Here is a 17,604-nt window from a genome sequence, read left to right on the forward strand (position 1 = left end):
CACTCATTTGTGGTGCCACTAACTTACGAGTATGTAGTAATATCGATAACAAAATGAACCCAACCTCTACGTAAGGGTATTCATCTCAGCACAGATACTTTTCTGTAAGTGAAATCTTACCAAGGAACTAAACCCTTCATTATTGTTCTTGTGCTTTTAATTCTGTTTTGCCAACTACCTTTGATTCTGGTATGTAGTCTGAGCCTAGAAAGACAAAGAAAAGACACTGAAAAAAAATATTTAGGGTTTCCCCAACGTCCATATCAGACCATCTCAAAAGTACCTGGGACCTGCAGCTGTGAGATGAGGATGGAACAGCAAATTGCTGGAGCTGCATCTTTTTCTTATAAGAATTGTTTTTATGTTTCAGTACAGTTTTATAGGTAAATTGTTCTTTTCAAATTCCATGATAGAGTCGTAGAGATTTTTTTTTTCTGTTGATATTTTGCAGAGGTTGAGAGGGTACCTCCTTTCCTATTTCTGGACACACACACACAAAAAAAGAGCATGTGACTCAGCTGGCTGCTGCAGGCTCAAAATTCTGAGGTTAGTTTTTTGTGAGAATGATAATTGTCTTTTTTTTTTTTTGGCTTTTCATCTGAAGATCCTAAAGTTCTTTAAAAGATGAGATATAATTACCTGCATCTTGCATTTAAGGAGTCTGAAATATAGAGCATTACACCTCTTTTTTAAGAAGATCATTAACGAAAAGTGAAAATGTTGAAGAAAAAAAGAATAGGAAAGTAATATGTATGGAAATTAAATGTGAAAAAGGTCACTTCTTCACATCATAGTATAAATTAAAAATTTTAAGTATAAGTTAACTGGGTAACTGCAAATAAAACTTAGAGTTTTTTGAAGCATAAAGTCATGAACAAAAATGAGCATACAGCTGAACTGCAGCTTGCCTGGGCACCTGATAGCATCCTCGGTCACAGCATGTGCTTCTACCAGCAGCCAGCTCAATTATCAAAAGTATGGATTATATGCCTCGTACTGCCTTCTTGTGCAAAACTGATGTAAAAGTTGTGTGAATGTTTGTCTGCGTTACCTGTAGTCCTATATTTTTAATACTTTGAAAGCTTCCCCAGTTTTTTTTGCTAGAAGTTAGTCTGTTGCCAATAATTTAAGTATAGATAACAAATAACAAAATGCTATTTTTAACTTTCTGTAAATGTTTTATAGGCATTTAAAAATAGGCTTAATGGAAATACAAACACTTTATATCCAACCAAGAGAAATATTTTGCTATTATGTATTTTAGTCAGTGGTAACCACAGGTTTTATACAGAGAAGCCAGGCAGTATAAAAATATTTATTATTTATTCACAGATTAATGCATACTACTATTCAGACATTAAAACAGCTTTCCATTTTACTGAGCATCCCACAATGCCACCTGTATCAGGTGCAGATGTGCTGTCCCTGCAGACATAGACCATGTGATAAATTTAAATTCTTAGAAGAATTCTTACTATAAATTCTTATTTTTATTCTGTATGATGATTTTCTGTAGAAATCTATTTATCTTAAAGCTATTTTTAAAACCGATACTTTAGCATTCAGAAGCGTAACTGAAAGTAGATCGTGATGCTTGGTGAGTTGCTCTTGGCAATTTTTTTAGTGGAGCCCTTAGGATCATATCCATCATGGATAGTCAGGAATTAGGGTGGTACTGAGTTCGGTATTTATGAATAACTGTGTACGGTGTAAAGTAAAAACTGCTATGGTATTAAAAAAAAAAAGTTTATACTATGGTATAAAGTACAAATCAGGAACCAGATGAAAAAAAACGTTATTTAAGCAAGTGGTTTTGAAAAAAGTAAAATGTCTGAGGAGGAAGGCTCCCACTGGTCCCAGCATCTCCTGAACTCCCAGGGCATCTGCAACATTGGGGTCAACAAAGGAGGCTGGTGGTGAATTTGGGTGCCCTTAGGCAGGTCTTACAGGGTTTGGGGTTACGGTTTCAGACTTAGTTTTAAGTGGAGTTTTGACTCCTGAGTCCTTCATTAGAGCTAACTCTCAAAATCCACTTTCAGAAGAAAATTTTTTTAATAATGGTTGGCACCCTATAATCCTTGCTGTACCGATATATGTGTATGCTTGTCCCAAGCTAGCACTAGGCTTTATAGAGACTAACAAAGAAAGCTTTCTGCACTAACAGGCATGTTTTCCACATGATAGTTAAAAACCCTCTGCTATCATCCTTTAGGTCTTGGTGTATTTGACTTGAAAAAACCTGTTAGAAGGAAGAAAAGCTATTTTATTAGACATGTGCTGAAACTCCTGTTTTTTCTTTCAATATACCCTGACTAAATGTACGTGTTTTTAGGTTGAATATGTAAAATTTTGTTACAAAATAAAAAATTTTCTCTAATCAGTCTCATGTGATTATTTACTCGTCTGCATTACAAGATTTGAGTGTTATGCTGGAAATATTCTTTGTAGCTTATTAGAACCGTAGAATCATAGAATATTGTCAGTTGAAAGGGACCTTTAAAGGCCACTTAGTCCAACCCCCTGCCATGAGCAGGGACACCTTCAACTAGATCAGATTGCTCAGAGCCCCGTCCAACCTGACCTGGAATGTGTCCAGGGATGGGGAATCTACCACCTCTCCAGGCAACCTGGGCCAGGGTTTCACCACCCTCATCATAAATGATTGTCAGACATGTGGAAGGAGCATACCCATGATGAGAAACTGGTACTTCTGGGTATCATCTGGTTAGGACGGTGCAAGGTGTCCTCCCCTCTTGGGCAGGAATTCATGCACCCAATGTCACGTATATCTGCCTGAAGTCCAGTGTCCGGGCTACCTTAAGCCATTAGTCAATGGTCTGAATTGTTTCACAATGAACTTTTTTCATAATGACTTTGCAAAGTACTCTTTTTCAGACTCCGGATTGCACAGGTTTTGCTGAAGGCAGGGCTTAGGGAAATGTGAACCCAACACAGGCCATTCACGACTGAGGTAGCTCTGATGCCTGGTTCTCCTCTAATTGGTCTGCATTTAGTCCTGGAAGCCCTTTTAGGTGCACTTGCAAACCCAGGGCCTTAAACCACGTCAGCCTAAATGTCGAAGAGCTCTTCCCCGTTCTGCTCATCTTGTGCGGGCTGTTTCTCTGTGTAAAAGCTACTGCACGCACATATGGGACCTGTACAAACTTCATCCGTCTCCATGTATTCTGGCTGGCTGGTTCCCTTCTCCATGCCTCCGTGCAAGCACCTCCGAAAGTTCTGCTGAGGGTCACCACGCTCCCCACTAGCAGAAAAGTGCAGCGGGTTCCTCACAGAGTATCCAGATGTTTTTTATATCCAATTATAAGATAATAAGAGCTCGTCTTCTATAAGCAGTCAGGCTGAAATTTCAGAGACTTTGTTTTAGAGCAACAGGCTCCGTCTTCTGACGTGGAAAAAAAGAAGAAAGAAAGATGTGAGTTGAACCATTTTGTCTAGGTCCTAGGCTAGCAACTGAAACCTGTGTTGTCAAGAGATTTTGGTGACATTTCGTTCAAGTATGCAGGAAGAATGTATATACTGCAGCTGGGAATCCCAAAAATTAATTCACTGCTGTTGCGTAATGGCACACCACACCGCTCCACCAAGTCATGCTTCAGTACTAAAAATACTCAAATTTGTCTAGGCTAAAGAAAAAGCATTGCTGTTGGCCAGAGAGCACTCCCCAGGGCTTACCCTTCAGCTACTGCAGGGCACCAATCTGCTGCAGCGCTCTGGGGAGCTTGCAGCACATGTTCTTCGGGTCAGATAATCCTCCGATGCAGTATCTCCCAAAGAACACGCGAAGGACCTGGGCAAAAACAACACCATGGATTCATCAGTAGAGCTGGGTCGCTGAAAGCAAAGAGCGGGGAGAGGATTTGTCTGGGAAGCAGACTTCACACCAAGGAGACCGTGATTTACAAAATCCTCCTCTTCTCGCCCGCAACCTCCCGCCTGTCTGAAAATCTGCTGCTAGAAAAGAAGGGGTAGGGGAATACTCTGCATTTTATAGATAAAACCACACTCCAGGATTGTGCTGGATAGGCTTCAAACATGTGATCCCAGAGCAGCGAGCGAGCAGCTCCAAGTGCCAAGACCTGCGGCACGCACAGACCACGCGTGTGCCCATGGCAGGTTCTCCAAGTGCCCAGGAGTCCCACCGTCCTCCCGAGTGCTTCCCAGGCACGTGAAATTGCTGACTGGGATGTGCTGCCGGCCGCCTGATGACCACCGTTACTATCAAGGTCACCTGGCATAGCAAACTCATATTTCTGGCACAGCCCCTTCCCCACGTACCCTTTTTCTGGTCTTTTGTCCTCTTACTTCACAACCCTGACCGTCTGCTATCTTCCTGCCTATGCTGGTCCCTTTTCCTGCTTATCTCATGACGGTCACCAGGGTGCAAGACAAGTGGCAACTGGTGCGGAGCCAAAGTCAAAAAACAAACCCAGAAACATAAAAACCCCTCTCCTGAACACCAGGAACAATTACTGAACCTCCGCACCTGAGGCTTCCTCAAGGCATGCACGTGCCGCTCTCCCCAGCGGGAAGTGAAAATCATTGTCGAGCAGGGAAAAAGCACCCCAGCTAAAGCCAGGGACGGTGAAAAGAAACGAAAACACAGGCAGAAGTGGAATTATTGACACGGTACTGGCTCAAGGACTCAAGACAAAAGCCATAGGCAAGAACAGGCATAAAACACTAAGGGGAAAAGCGGGTAGTTGGAAGATGGCAGCTCGGGAAGCCCTCTCCCCTGCTCCTGTGCAGCCATGGGCAGGTCTAACTTTGGGAGGAGGACACCCCCACGCTGAGGAGAGGCCCCCACCCGCCGTGAGCTGCCCGCTGCCCTCCCTGGGCACCCGTGCGAGTGCACAGCAGTGCCCTTCAGTATCTCCCTTCACCGATACGATCTGCTCCCCACCCCGTAGGCAGGCTGGCCATGGCAGCCCAGGGGCCACGCTGGCCCACCGACAGCATTTGGGTTTATCCTCTCCTTTGCCTTTGCTTCCTCACCCTGGATTTCCTGATCTCAGCCAGCTCTTCTCCCGGCCCCTCACATCCCCTTATCGCTGAATGTCCCAAGTGAGCCATCCCTGCTCCATTGACTCCCAGCCCTTATCCCACCCACATGTTCTCCTTCACCTGCACTGGCGGTGGGGCGATGACTGGGCACGGTCCTCTCCCAAACGTCAGCCTCCATCCCTCCCGATGGGTGCAGAGAAGCAGCGCTCCGTGTCCAGCGCTCGGAGGACCACGCTGCGGGGCTTTCTGATACCGAGGAGACCTTGCTGCAAGAGCGGGCTGCGGCAGGGAGCCCGCCTGCACCATGGGCATTGCGGGACGGGTGGTGTCCCCATGAAGGGGCTGTTTAAGGCACAAGCCCAGGCAAAAACCAGAAGCATTCCTCTGGCTGGGATGGGGGGGGAAGTAATGCATTACTGGTGGGACTGGGAAAGAAGAGAGCTTTGAAGAGAGCATGGAGGAGTCTGTTCTTCATCCTGCATGACCAACTTGGTGAACAAAGCCTTCCCACCACCATAAACCCCCCAAGCCCCAGCAGCAGCTAAGACAAGCCTTCTTCTGTCACCCTGTCCTCAGCAGCACCCCTTTGTCCCCACTAATGCCGGTCATGCCGCTCCCCCATCCCTCTGCTGCTGGGAAATTTTCCTTCTGCTTCCAGTAACTGACTTCTCTCACTGGCAAACCTCACACCGTTCTTCAGCCTGGAAATCTGCTTCCACTTCCTCTTCCTGCGAATCCTACCAATCCCCCCCCTCCTGGGAAACCAGTTTCTGCTTTCAGTATGTTGCTTCGCTAACAAAGCTGGCCATCCTCACCCTCCTTCCCTCTCTCCCTCCCAAATTCCCCCACCGCCAGGAAAACACTTCTGCTTTTGGGATACTGCTTGCAGTTCCCAGCACTGCTCAACATGGCTGCTGCGATGCGGTGATGCTCAGCTGTAGGGCTGTGCGGTTTCCTGAGGTCCACAGGGACTGCCGCCGGCACACGGCCGCACGCTGCAAAGCTTGGAAACGGCCCGGTGGGTAGGGGCCGGGGAGGACACAACTGGATTAACAGGGCTTTCCGAAAAGCTCCAGTGCTACAGAGGGCTGGGGCTGTGGGAGGAAACATAAAAGGTATTTATTGGCAATCGGTGCGGAACGAGGGTAGCGGGGTGCTCTAGCAGCCCCAGGGCTGAGCTTCAGGATGCTTGGGCGCTGCGGGCTCTCCCCAAGAAGCTGAGCAAGATGCCTCATGTCTGGACGTGCAGCCAGAGCAGGAAAAATCCCCCAAAACCCAGCCAGCAGGGATAGCGGGTCCCCAGCGTTTCCCTTCTGCTTCACTTCATGGAGGCTCCTGGGCTTCGGTATCACTGCGGTAGATCGGGGAGGAAAACGAAAAAGCGCGTTCCTTACGCAGAGGTATAACTAACCTGAGGGACGAGGTGCCGGCCCTGTGCAGCAGCGCTTTTGAGGAAATTACTTCCTGCAACTCAAGCCCAAAGGAGAAGCAGAGCCATGGAAAACAAGGAGCACCTTTAAAAATGGGAAAGGGCTGCAGCTTCTCCCTGTGCGCAGAAAGTAGTGGGGAAAGAGACCTCGCTTCAGCCTCTGCAACAGCTGGCCAGGTTATGGGGCAGCTGGGATGAAGGATCTGCAAATTCTGAAATAGGACGGCGAGAACTTGCGGTTCTTCGCCCTGTTCTTCACTGCAAGTAATCCTGGACATCCTCCAACCCAGTAATATCAAACGCTTGCAGGCCTCCAGGCACGAAGCTGTATTTCTTGAGAATGTCTGTGGCGTCCCCTCCCCAGCAGGATGTAATCTCCTCACCAGACCATATGTTTCAAAGCAGCGATACTTTTACTTTCTATCTGTTTTTATAGAAATTCCATACAGAAATTTACGGAACTTGGCGGCAGGATGCCAAAACCCCCTTGGGGGGACAGTACAGACATGGGGAAACCTGCAGGTGAGTTAACTGACATCCATCCTTTCGCCATACAGGCCTCCCACCCCACAAGTGGGGAAGAAAAAATACCCTTTTGTGTGCAGACATTTCTATCTGCAAACCTTCCATAATGGGTGGGATTCCCTGAATACCGTTTCCAAAAGTGCCTAAATGGCCTGTCAGCCTTGCTTCCATTCCCAAAGGGTCTGTGTTTTACCCCAGACATGAACTGAGAACAGAAAGTGTTCAAAGAACCAGCTCCAGAACTGAAAAAACTCCAGAAATGTTAGTTTAGCAGACCTATGCAGAAAATGCATTTAGGAAACATATTAATGGGATCAAAAGGATTCAACACACACGTTGTATGACATAATAAGTACAATTTTTAAACTTGGCAGAGGGCAAAATCTTAAGACTGCAATCCTTCACAGTTTTAAGGCCGTACAAGATACAGTCGGGTAGCCCGCCCCGTAGGGCTAAGTTGTGCCCAAACTTTGGATGTTGAGCTGTGGCAGTGACATTGCACCCGCAAGTGAGAAGCTCAGTGGGATCACGGCCGTCTCCAGCGCTGCAGCATCCCTCGTCTGAGCAGAGCCAGTCTCATGAGTCCACTCACCAACATAAAGCTGCTTTATTACAGGGGTGGTAAATGACCGTACGCAACGTATCACACCATTGCTGGGCAGACTCAGTCTCGTATTTAGTTCAGCTTTTGTTAAACGGCTCAGCCCTGCTCCACTTTCTTTTGAACTACGTTGGTTTACTGCCTGGGAGTCCCTAGCATTTTCCATGTGTTTAATTTGCACAGGACGACAGAGATCTGTGGACATCACCCAGCCCAAGCCGCTGCTCAGGGCAGGTTGCTGGTTGCTCAGGGCCGTGTTCCATCAGGGCTTGAATGTCACCAAGGATGGAGCCTCCGGAAACAAAACAAACAAAATGTTTTCCTTATGTTTAGATGGAGCCTCCTGCGTTTCGGTTTATGCCTATTGCCTCTGGTCCTGGCACTGGGCACCACTGGGAAGAGCCTGGCTCCATCATCTTCATTCCTCCATCAGGTATTTATGCACATGGGCAAGACCCCCCAAGCATCCTCTTCTCCAAGAGGAGCAGCCCCAGCTCTCTCAGCCTCCCCTCATATAACAGATGCTCCGATCCCTTCATCATCTGCATGGCCCTTTGCTGGCCTCACTCCAGCATGCCCACATCTCTCTTGTACTGGGGAGCCCAGGACTGGTCTACATAGGTGCGAAGTCCCCGCAAGTATCTTCCACCACTTGCCAAATATAAGCAACCCACTCACATGCTAGCTATTTAAAATAACAAGGCTTAATGCAGATGGAGAATAAAGAAATTCAGCATCTTATTTTCATGAGTCTGGAAGGGGAAAACCAGCACCAGGGCCCACGCTATCTTTTTTCAGTTAATTGACGTTGCATGTGACGAGCAGGCACAAGAGCTCTGCCCTGACCCCGAACAGGGCTTCCCAAATTCAGTTTTCCGCAGCATCAGCATTGTAGAAGGAACCTTGCTCCACTGTGCACAGAAAGCTCTGCACTTTGAGCTCAACCCACTCCTTTGCAGTCCTCAGAAAGTAGAATTCAGGCAGCTCTTCGTGCACCCCCATTCCACAGCTACCAGCCACGTGCTTGCTACACCATGAAAAGTCCTGGGCAGCGTAACTTCTCCGCACTTTCAACCTTCAGTATTACTTTTCATTCTCCTGTTTATAGGAAAAGAGAGGAGTCCTGAGACCAGGTGCTCTTCCCAGATCATTTTCCCTGCCAGTCATTTTTAGCCAGTGTTCATCAGCCTTCAGAATAGATGTCATCTGGTTTAGGTACCTGATTTCCCATCTCAAAGGTACAGCGAAGGTTAGGCGCTACCTAAGTGTGCCTTTGAAGTCTGCATACATAGAATTAACGGATTTAACAGGTGACTGGTTTTGAGAAAGCACAGTGGGTGAAGGTAACTAATCAATCCTACCCACAGTCGTAAGAACACTGAAGTACTATTTCCTGCAATTTGTTCAATTTTGGGTACAAGCGTTTCTCTTCCTGAAGAAGGAAAGTCAGCTTCTGTTTTTATCACCCTTTAAAAATATCCTAAAAGGAAAACCAGCGAAAGCTAAAAGCCCAGCTGGGCTGCCTGGAGGTTTTGCGATACCCATCGCTCCTGGTGCCTTTGGGGGCACAGCCCCCCTTCTGCCTCCCCTGGTTGATGCTGAGACCATCTCCAGAGGCCACCATTGGACATCCACCTCCACCTGGCCTGGGGTTTTTCCCTTCAAGGGGTTTCCTCACCATTCAGACAACGCTGCTGTCATTGCAGTCAACGTGGTGGCCAACCTGGAAACTTCGTGTGTAGAAGAGCTACCAGGACAAACCATGAATTTTTCTGCTCTTATTGATTGGTAGCAGTGTAGGTGTATTGGCAGATAACCTCCAAACCCCCTTTTTTGGGGGGAAAATGGGAGCAGGATGAGAGCAGGAGATGATAGTCATACTACTATTTGCTGGTTTTTTTTCTTGTCTGTGTTCAATGCTGAATTTATTCCTAGTCTATTGTTTGCTTAACTTTCATACATAATAAAGGCACATAGATCCGGGCTGGACACTTGACAATATCTGGTAAAAACTCAGTGATCAGCAGGAGGGAAGCTATTAAAACTCGAGAAGCAAAACATCATAGTCTGTAGCATCAGCTCTCAGCGCAGAGTTAACTGGAGCTCTAACCCTCTGTTTGAATCCACCTATAAATGCTGCCATAAGACAATAAAATAAGAAGTATAATTCAGTCGTGAAAGGCTCATTCTTCCTGGCATGTGGTTCCCACACACATTCAAATTGCAGTTGTATTATCAGATGGCAGGCTGGCAGCTCGCACTCCGTAGCAAGCCTTGGGAAGGCTTTACACGTAGCTGGTCATACAAGATAGGTCAGTGTCAGGACAGTCATCATCAGGGTTAAAAACCACCCCTGAACAAACAGTCTGCAGACATCTGCCTGCTGTCATGACTACTAGATAGCATCGGCTAGGGGCGGAGGTGGAGAAACATGACTGGGCTATTAGTGGACAAGGAAAAGAGACCCGACATGTCAAAGGGAGAGAGGCTTGGGATGCTGTTCAGCAAATTATTTACAATTAGAGCATGCAGACGCAGGGGAGATCAGGGTGCAGGAGAGTTCTCCCTGCACGAGGTGGTGGTTGTGATGCTAAAGTGTGGTGCAAGTCTGCAAGGGTGCACTTTCCTGCATGTGCCCTGAGACGGCTGCATCCAGTAAGCGAGAAAAAATTGTGTCTTTTGGTTTAAAATGCTCCAGTCCATCCAGTGGGGATAAGCAATCCTACTGAGTCTGCAGGGCTATTTGATTATCTGGTGACTGGTGTCCCAGAGCTACTTGTTCTGTGATAAGCATAGGCTTTATCCATACGTATTTTAGGGGTCTATAATCGATGGGGCTGTGCAAGGCTCATCCCTCACCTCTCCAGTGACACCCCAATTCTATTGTACTTACGTTTTCTGGGTGTTATTGCCATGAAGGAACTAACCTTCCGTGAAATCTTAACAGGGCTACTGACATTACTTTCAGATATGCACTGGGTACACCATACCTCTTGCAAAAATGGGAAGGTGTACGTCCTTTGGGGGAAACCAGTGCTATGAGAATGGGTTAAAATGCACCATTAGTGTAATGAAAAAGGGAAGAAGTGTCATGCTAACTCTGGGCAAAAACGAGTGTAAAAATGTTAATAGTGTTGAGCATATACATGTACGGGTTTTGATCCTATACAAGCTTGAAAAGTGTGCATAACATTATTGGCTTCCTTAGTGAAGAACCATCTCTGCAGCGAAAACATTGCCTATAACAAAATTATTAAATACTCTCCTAAAAGCCAGAAGGATGCAGATTTAAGAGAGAAGTTTGAATCTGCATCCCCCTGTCCTGGTTGCAGTCATCACCACAGGATTGTTTCAAAAAGCATCCTGGGTGAGCCCAACGTCTCACTGCATGAAACAGTAACTCTGCAAGTTTTTTTTCAAATACCTTATTTTCAGTTAGTGATTTCAGCCCTAGAAATTTCATCAAAACATTAATTTGATTTTTTTCCTTAAAAGGATGGTAAAGCCTCGATTCCTGCACTTTTTCCAGTTTTAAGGATTGCATTTCAGGGAGGTTGTGGGTCAGTTGAAGTGCAGAGACTGGCAGTAAGAATGATCACAGTCACCAGTAGTTAAAGGATTAGATTTATTGGCTAAAAAGCCCTACCAAAAACTCAGTGACAACTGAGGGAAGATGAGGCAAGCTTCCAGGAGCATTGAAATGGGTGCAAAGCACCTCATTAAAGACAGGGAGAACTCTGGCAGTTTAAACTTCAGCAGGGTTTGGGGTTGGGTACCCATGACCTGCTGCAAGCAGCCCTGGCAGCGAGAGGCGGATGGGATGGTCTTTTGCAGTCCTGTTACCTGTGACTTTATAATACACACCCTTTAAATCTCCTTTGGGGGTTGCACTGCCTGAAGCGTCCTAGGTTGGCTGAAATCCCAAGAGCCAGGAACGTACGTACAAACCTAAATGACTCGGAAGAACAAACCCACAGACTTCAAACTTGAATGAACTTTTCCTCCTGAACCAGGTAAGCCTTTTTGCCAATCATTTATAAATGAAGCGTGTACAAGTTTTCTGCAGAATTGGATTTGCATTGCATGCTTGGAATTTGAATTGTGTATTTGCATGCTAAATTTAGACACATGAAACTAACTCTGGAAACCTGATAGCTAAATATTTCTATCAGGTTGTGTAAAGACCTCTCCACACAGCTGTGTGTACACACGTGCTTAATCTTTAACTTCATTTGATGACGATTTCAATGAAAGGGATGGTATTTTGGATCTTTTGAAGCCAAATGGGAGGGTTAGCAGCCAGGGTCTTATGCCATGCAGAGAAAACTGGACAGGCTGCTGGGCCATCTTGTCTAGACTCTGCTTTTGCCAAGAAAGGTTGGACCAGATGATCCTTGAGATCCCTTCCAACCTGGTATTCTATGATTCCATGATTAAAAATAAACACAGGCTGATAATACAGGGAAAATAAAAATGAGGATAAGTAATCACAACCTGAACTGTACACATTATTTCCCCTAATTGAGAAGAAAAAATAATACAGAGATTCCTTGAAAAACACTTGATTCAGGGGTGTATTTGAAACACATTTATACCATTGGTAAGCTATGAAGGAACTTGAATCCTTCACATATGCTGATAAACCCCTCTCAAAACGATGGCAGAAAAGAGGTTTGAGGTGTAGGCTGACATGGAGCGATTCTGGCGCAGACAGGAGGTTACGGAGTGGTTTTGTTCGCCACTGATGAGCTGCAGCCTGCCTGGCTTTTGAAGGGATGGGCCACGCCACTTGAATTTCTCACCAGCACTTGCAAAGTTTTTTGCTCTGCATGGGAATTCCATAGAGTTGATGCTGAGTCTAGCTGGGAATGCTTGCTATACACCAAGGATTTCTTGAACTTTGAGTAATGCCTGACTATGGAAAGCATGCATGCGTGTGCACTGCCCGTTCGTTATTAAACACCATCTCACCCCATGTAAGTCCCCCATACAAGCGAAGGGACAGTCACACTTATTTCCACGTAGACAGCCATGAAATAGGGGTAGAAATGGGAGGCTTGGTTACTGTTCCAGTGACTACCTAATGGCAGGTTGCAAGGTCCATGAGGTGCCTTGTGAATTTAGGTCCTGTGGAGCTGATCTGGCAGGTCTCCAGTCCAGATCTCAGGTCGCTCCCAAACATGGGCCCAACTGGCTCCATCTTGCACTGCTGAGCAAAGCAAGACCCTAATACCTTGAAAAATCTGAACTGAGAGTTTACCTTTCTAAGCCCTTTCTGCCACATGGAAGGCACAGAACTGGTGATAAAAATAAAGTATTGTTTTCTTTTATTCCCAGCAAAAGGACAGTCACAGTCTAGAGCTGGGCAAAATGGCAGAGAAGTACCCCAGAGGAAATTATTTTTTTGCAAATTCCACCAAACTCATCAAATTCCAGTGATACAGCCACATGCACAGCTGAAAGCTATTTGTAGCAGTTGATTAGCGTTCACTGAATATTCTGTTGAAAAAACAGTAATACTGCCACAGTTTTGCATTGTTTCCCTTCATATTAGCTTTGCGCCATAGGGAAGAGAACGCTTGGGATCCCAGCTGAAAACAGGGCTTACAGGGACAGACAGGCTGCATATCTGTAGGAATTATTTAAGAATGATGCACAGTGATCAGAACTGGTTTATCAGCTTAGGCGAAGACGCAACTCCTCTTATTATGCTGAATCATTTTATTTTCAGAATAAAACGTTACGCTTCGCAGGATTTTGAGTGTGATGTGGCTTGTTGTGATCTGCAGTGGATGGGTATCAAGCACCTGAGAAATCACAGAATCACAGAATCATTAAGGTTGGAAAAGACCTGTAAGATCATCAAGTCCAACCATCACCCCAACCCCACCATGCCCACTAAACCATGTCCCACAGTGCCATGTCCACACGTTCCTTAAACACCTCCAGTGAGGGTGACTCCACCACTTCCCTGGGCAGCTTATTCCAGTGTCTCACCACTCCCTCAGTGAAGAAGTTTTTCCTAATATCCAGCCTGAACCTCCCCTGGCGCAACTTGAGGCCATTTCCTCTAGTCCTGTCACTCGTCACTTGGGAGAAGAGACCAACACCCACCTCACCACAACCCCTTTTCAGGTAACTGTAGAGAGCGATGAGGTCTCCCCTCAGCCTCCTCTTCTCCAGACTGAACACCCCCAGCTCCCTCAGCCGCTCCCCATCAGACTTGTGCTCCAGACCCCTCACCAGCTCCGTCGCCCTTCTCTGGACACGCTCCAGCACCTCAGTGTCCTTCTTGGAGTGAGGGGCCCAAAACTGAACACAGCATTCGAGGTGCGGCCTCACCAGCGCCGAGTACAGGGGCACGATCCCCTCCCTGCTCCTGATGGCCACACCATTTCTGATACAGGCCAGGATGCCGTTGGCCTTCGTGGCCACCTGGGCACACTGCTGGCTCATCTTCAGCCGGCTGTCAACCAGCACCCCCAGGTCCTTGTCAACAGGGGAGCTTTCCAGCCACTCGTCCCCAAGCTTGTGGCATTGCATGGGGTTGTTGTGACCGAAGTGTAGAACCCGGCACTCGGCCTTGTTGAACCTCATACTACTGGCCTGGTCCCATGGATCCAGCCTGTCCAGATCCCTCTGCAGAGCCTTCCGACCCTCCAGCAGATCAACACTCCCGCCCAACTTGGTGTCGTCTGCAAACTTGCTGAGGGAGCACTCAGTCCCCTCATCCAGATCATCGACAAAGATACTAAACAAGACCAGCCCCAAAACTGAGCCCTGGGTGACTCCGCTTGTGACCGGCCGCCAACTGCATTTCGCTCCATTCACCACAACTCTCTGGGCTCGGCCGTCCAGCCAGTTTTTTACCCAGCAAAGAGTGCACCTGTCTAAGCCACGAGTCGCCAGCTTCTCCAGGAGAATGCTGTGGGAGACAGTGTCGAAGGCTTTGCTGAAGTCCAGGTAGACAACATCCACAGCCTTTCCCTCATCCACCAGGCGGGTCACCTGGTCAGAGAAGGAGATCAGGTTGGTCAAGCAGGACCTGCCTTTCATGAACCCGTGCTGGCTGGGCCTGATCCCTTGGTTGTCCTGCACGTGTCCTGTGAGCGCCCTCAAGATGAACCTCTCCATAATCTTCCCCGGCACCGAGGTCAGGCTGACAGGCCTGTAGTTCCCCGGATCCTCCTTCCGGCCCTTCTTGTAGATGGGCGTCACGTTGGCAAGCCTCCAGTTGTCCGGGACCTCCCCTGTTAACTAGGGCAGTTGATAAATGATGGAGAGTTGGTGCCCTGTGGAGGAAACTGTCGTGGGGGCGTTACTGCTGCTGCTGCAAAGCAGTCGCCCGCTCTCGCTGCTAAGCGTTAGCGAGGAGACCGTGAAAGATGCTAGCGTTTTGTGCCAGCCTTCAGACTTACTCGTCTGGTGACTGTACTGCGAGGTGTGCAGCACTTAGTAACAAAAGCAGGTCGCGCACCCTGTCCCCCCCTCCCCACCCCCGCTTCCCCGGAGCCGCAGCAAATGCGCTTTCGGTTTGTGGGAGTCTGCTCGGAGTGGCAAAGCATGAACGCTGGCTACGCTTGCTCATTGCAGGGGCTGAGAAGACTTGCGAGATCCCTGTGCCTCTCAGAATGGCTCTAGGCGGCTATGCTCAAGTGCTACCAGTTACATGAAACAATTGGAACAGGTAGGCTTAATCTGGGAATGCGCAGAGGTGTGTGCGATCTGTCTAACACTTTAGCATTCACCTGAGTAGAGATTAGCTGTTACTGCAGAATCTATAGGTCAGGTTTCGAGTGTGTATTTTGGGGGGCAGAGCTCTGACAACGTCATTGGAAGTCGGTAGCAGTGATTGCTTCTTCCTCTAAAGAAGACATTGCACACGGTGCGTGCTACATACTCCGGTGTAACTGCGAGATGATAGGCAAGGAAGCATGTCGTCACGCTGAGCTTTAAACGTCTCTTTTTTGAATTCTAGGTGGGTTCGCAAAGGTAAAACTTGCACGACATCTTCTCCCTGGTGAAAAAGTTGCAATAAAAGTCATGGACAAACTTGCTCTAGGGGTAAGCCAAATGATACTTAAAAGTTGGTGGCATCTTCTGCTGTTCTTGTGGAGGTCTCGGGAACACAGGGGTGCGACATGTCGAAATGCTGCCTGCTTGTCTTGTTGGCTGTTGACTGGTGCTGTAGCCTTGAAACAATTTCAGCAGTAGACCACAAACCTGGTGGAGAGGGCAACATTCTGTGGCTTTCAAGTCGAGGAAGTTAAAGATTATGACAGTAATTCAAAGAGAATGCTGATGAGAATGCTAGTTCTTTTACATCTGTCCCTCTGGGTTTTGGTGATCAATGTGCCAGAATCGTAGAGAAGTAACGGTAGAGCTGTTGGTGGGTTGAATTTGAGCAGTTGAATTGTCATACAGATGCCGCGAAATTCTGTGTGGCACAATAGTGTGATGCTTACTGTGATGTACAGGCTGTCTGAAGTAGTTGGCAATTTCATAGCTTGCTGTTGCGATCTCTTAGGATGACTTGCCTCATGTTAAAATAGAAATTGATGCCATGAAGAACTTAAGGCACCAGCATATTTGCCAGTTGTATCACGTGATAGAGACGTCCCAGAAAATCTTCATGGTCTTAGAGGTAAGAAATGGTGTTTCTGCCACGGCGAGGGTTCCTGGTTCTAGCTGTAGTGGTAGATGATAGCAGAGTTCAAACGAAACAATTCTTAAAAAGTTATCTATCTCAATGATACGTGACGTTAGTGTGATGTATCTGTTGCAACGCGTCAGACGTCTCGGCTTGTTTGGTCTGCCGCAGTGCTGACCTAGGGCGTACGTGGGGGCACTTGGGCGCTGCAGTGATGAAGCAGAGGGAATGGAAGAGTGTCCTCCAGCTGCTCTCCAGTGCTCTCGTTGTTGCTTAGATTTCATCACCGTATTCTAAACGTATTCTCTTTTTCCTGTCTTCCTGCAGTACTGTCCTGGAGGAGAGCTGTTTGATTACATAATTTCTAAGGACCGCCTTTCAGAAGAGGAAGCTCGTGGGTTTTTTCGGCAGAATGTTTCAGCAATTGCTTATGTTCACAGTCAGGGATATGCCCACAGGGATCTCAAACCAGTAAGCCTGAACAGTAGTCAGATTTGCATAAATAATCATGAACAGCCACTTTCACGTCTCCACTGGGAGCCAGAGTAAATTACGCCTTCTCCATTCTCTTGTGCTTCGAGCTCTTTATCTGACGTCTTGTGAAAGAGCATTATTTCGATCCGCTGCTACGTTCCTCAGCTGAGCCGGACGTGGCTATATCTGAGGAAGGAGCTTCCTCTGAAGGAGAAGCAGAACAGCACGTTCCAGCTGGGAGCGGAGCAGAGACATGGATCTGCCTTTGAATGTTGCTTAGGCGTTTTTGTTATCCCCTTTATACCTGGAGAGAGTCTTTATGGTGCCACTCTGTTGCGCAAACCGTTCTGTTTTCACGCCCAAAGGAAAAAGCGACACCGATAGTTGAAACATGTGGTGGCTAGACAGAGGGTGTAGGGGGAGATGCATGCTACCGGACCCGTCCTGTGGCTTTGCTGTCATTGAGGAGTCTAAGCGTAGGCTTAGGGAATGGAAGACTTGAGTCCACTTCTCCTTGAAGGGATTAGAAATTTGCATTTTTAGAGATGCTGACATCTCTTGAGACAAGCAAATTCTTACTGCACAGGCGTTTCCCTAGACAGCTCATGAAATCTTTGTCTCCAAAGCACGTCTCCGCAAACGAAGCGTTGTATGTGCCTTTTGGAAGGAGTCGACTTGTAGCTGGGGAGCTGATGGAGCCATAGGATCATGTGACAGCTTGGATGGGAAGTGGCTTCTAGAGGCTTCTGCTTGAACCTCCTGCTCAAAGCCGTGTCAGACCCAGCTTCTTGGAGCTTTATCCAGTCACCTCTTCGACCTCTCCCCCAAGGATGAGGCAGCAGAATCTCTCTGGGCAACCTGTTCAGCTCTTTGCTGTCCTTATGAGGAGAAAGGCTTTTTCTT

This window comes from Gavia stellata, chromosome Z, assembly GCF_030936135.1.
Source record: "Gavia stellata isolate bGavSte3 chromosome Z, bGavSte3.hap2, whole genome shotgun sequence".
Classification (NCBI taxonomy): Eukaryota; Metazoa; Chordata; class Aves; order Gaviiformes; family Gaviidae; genus Gavia; species Gavia stellata.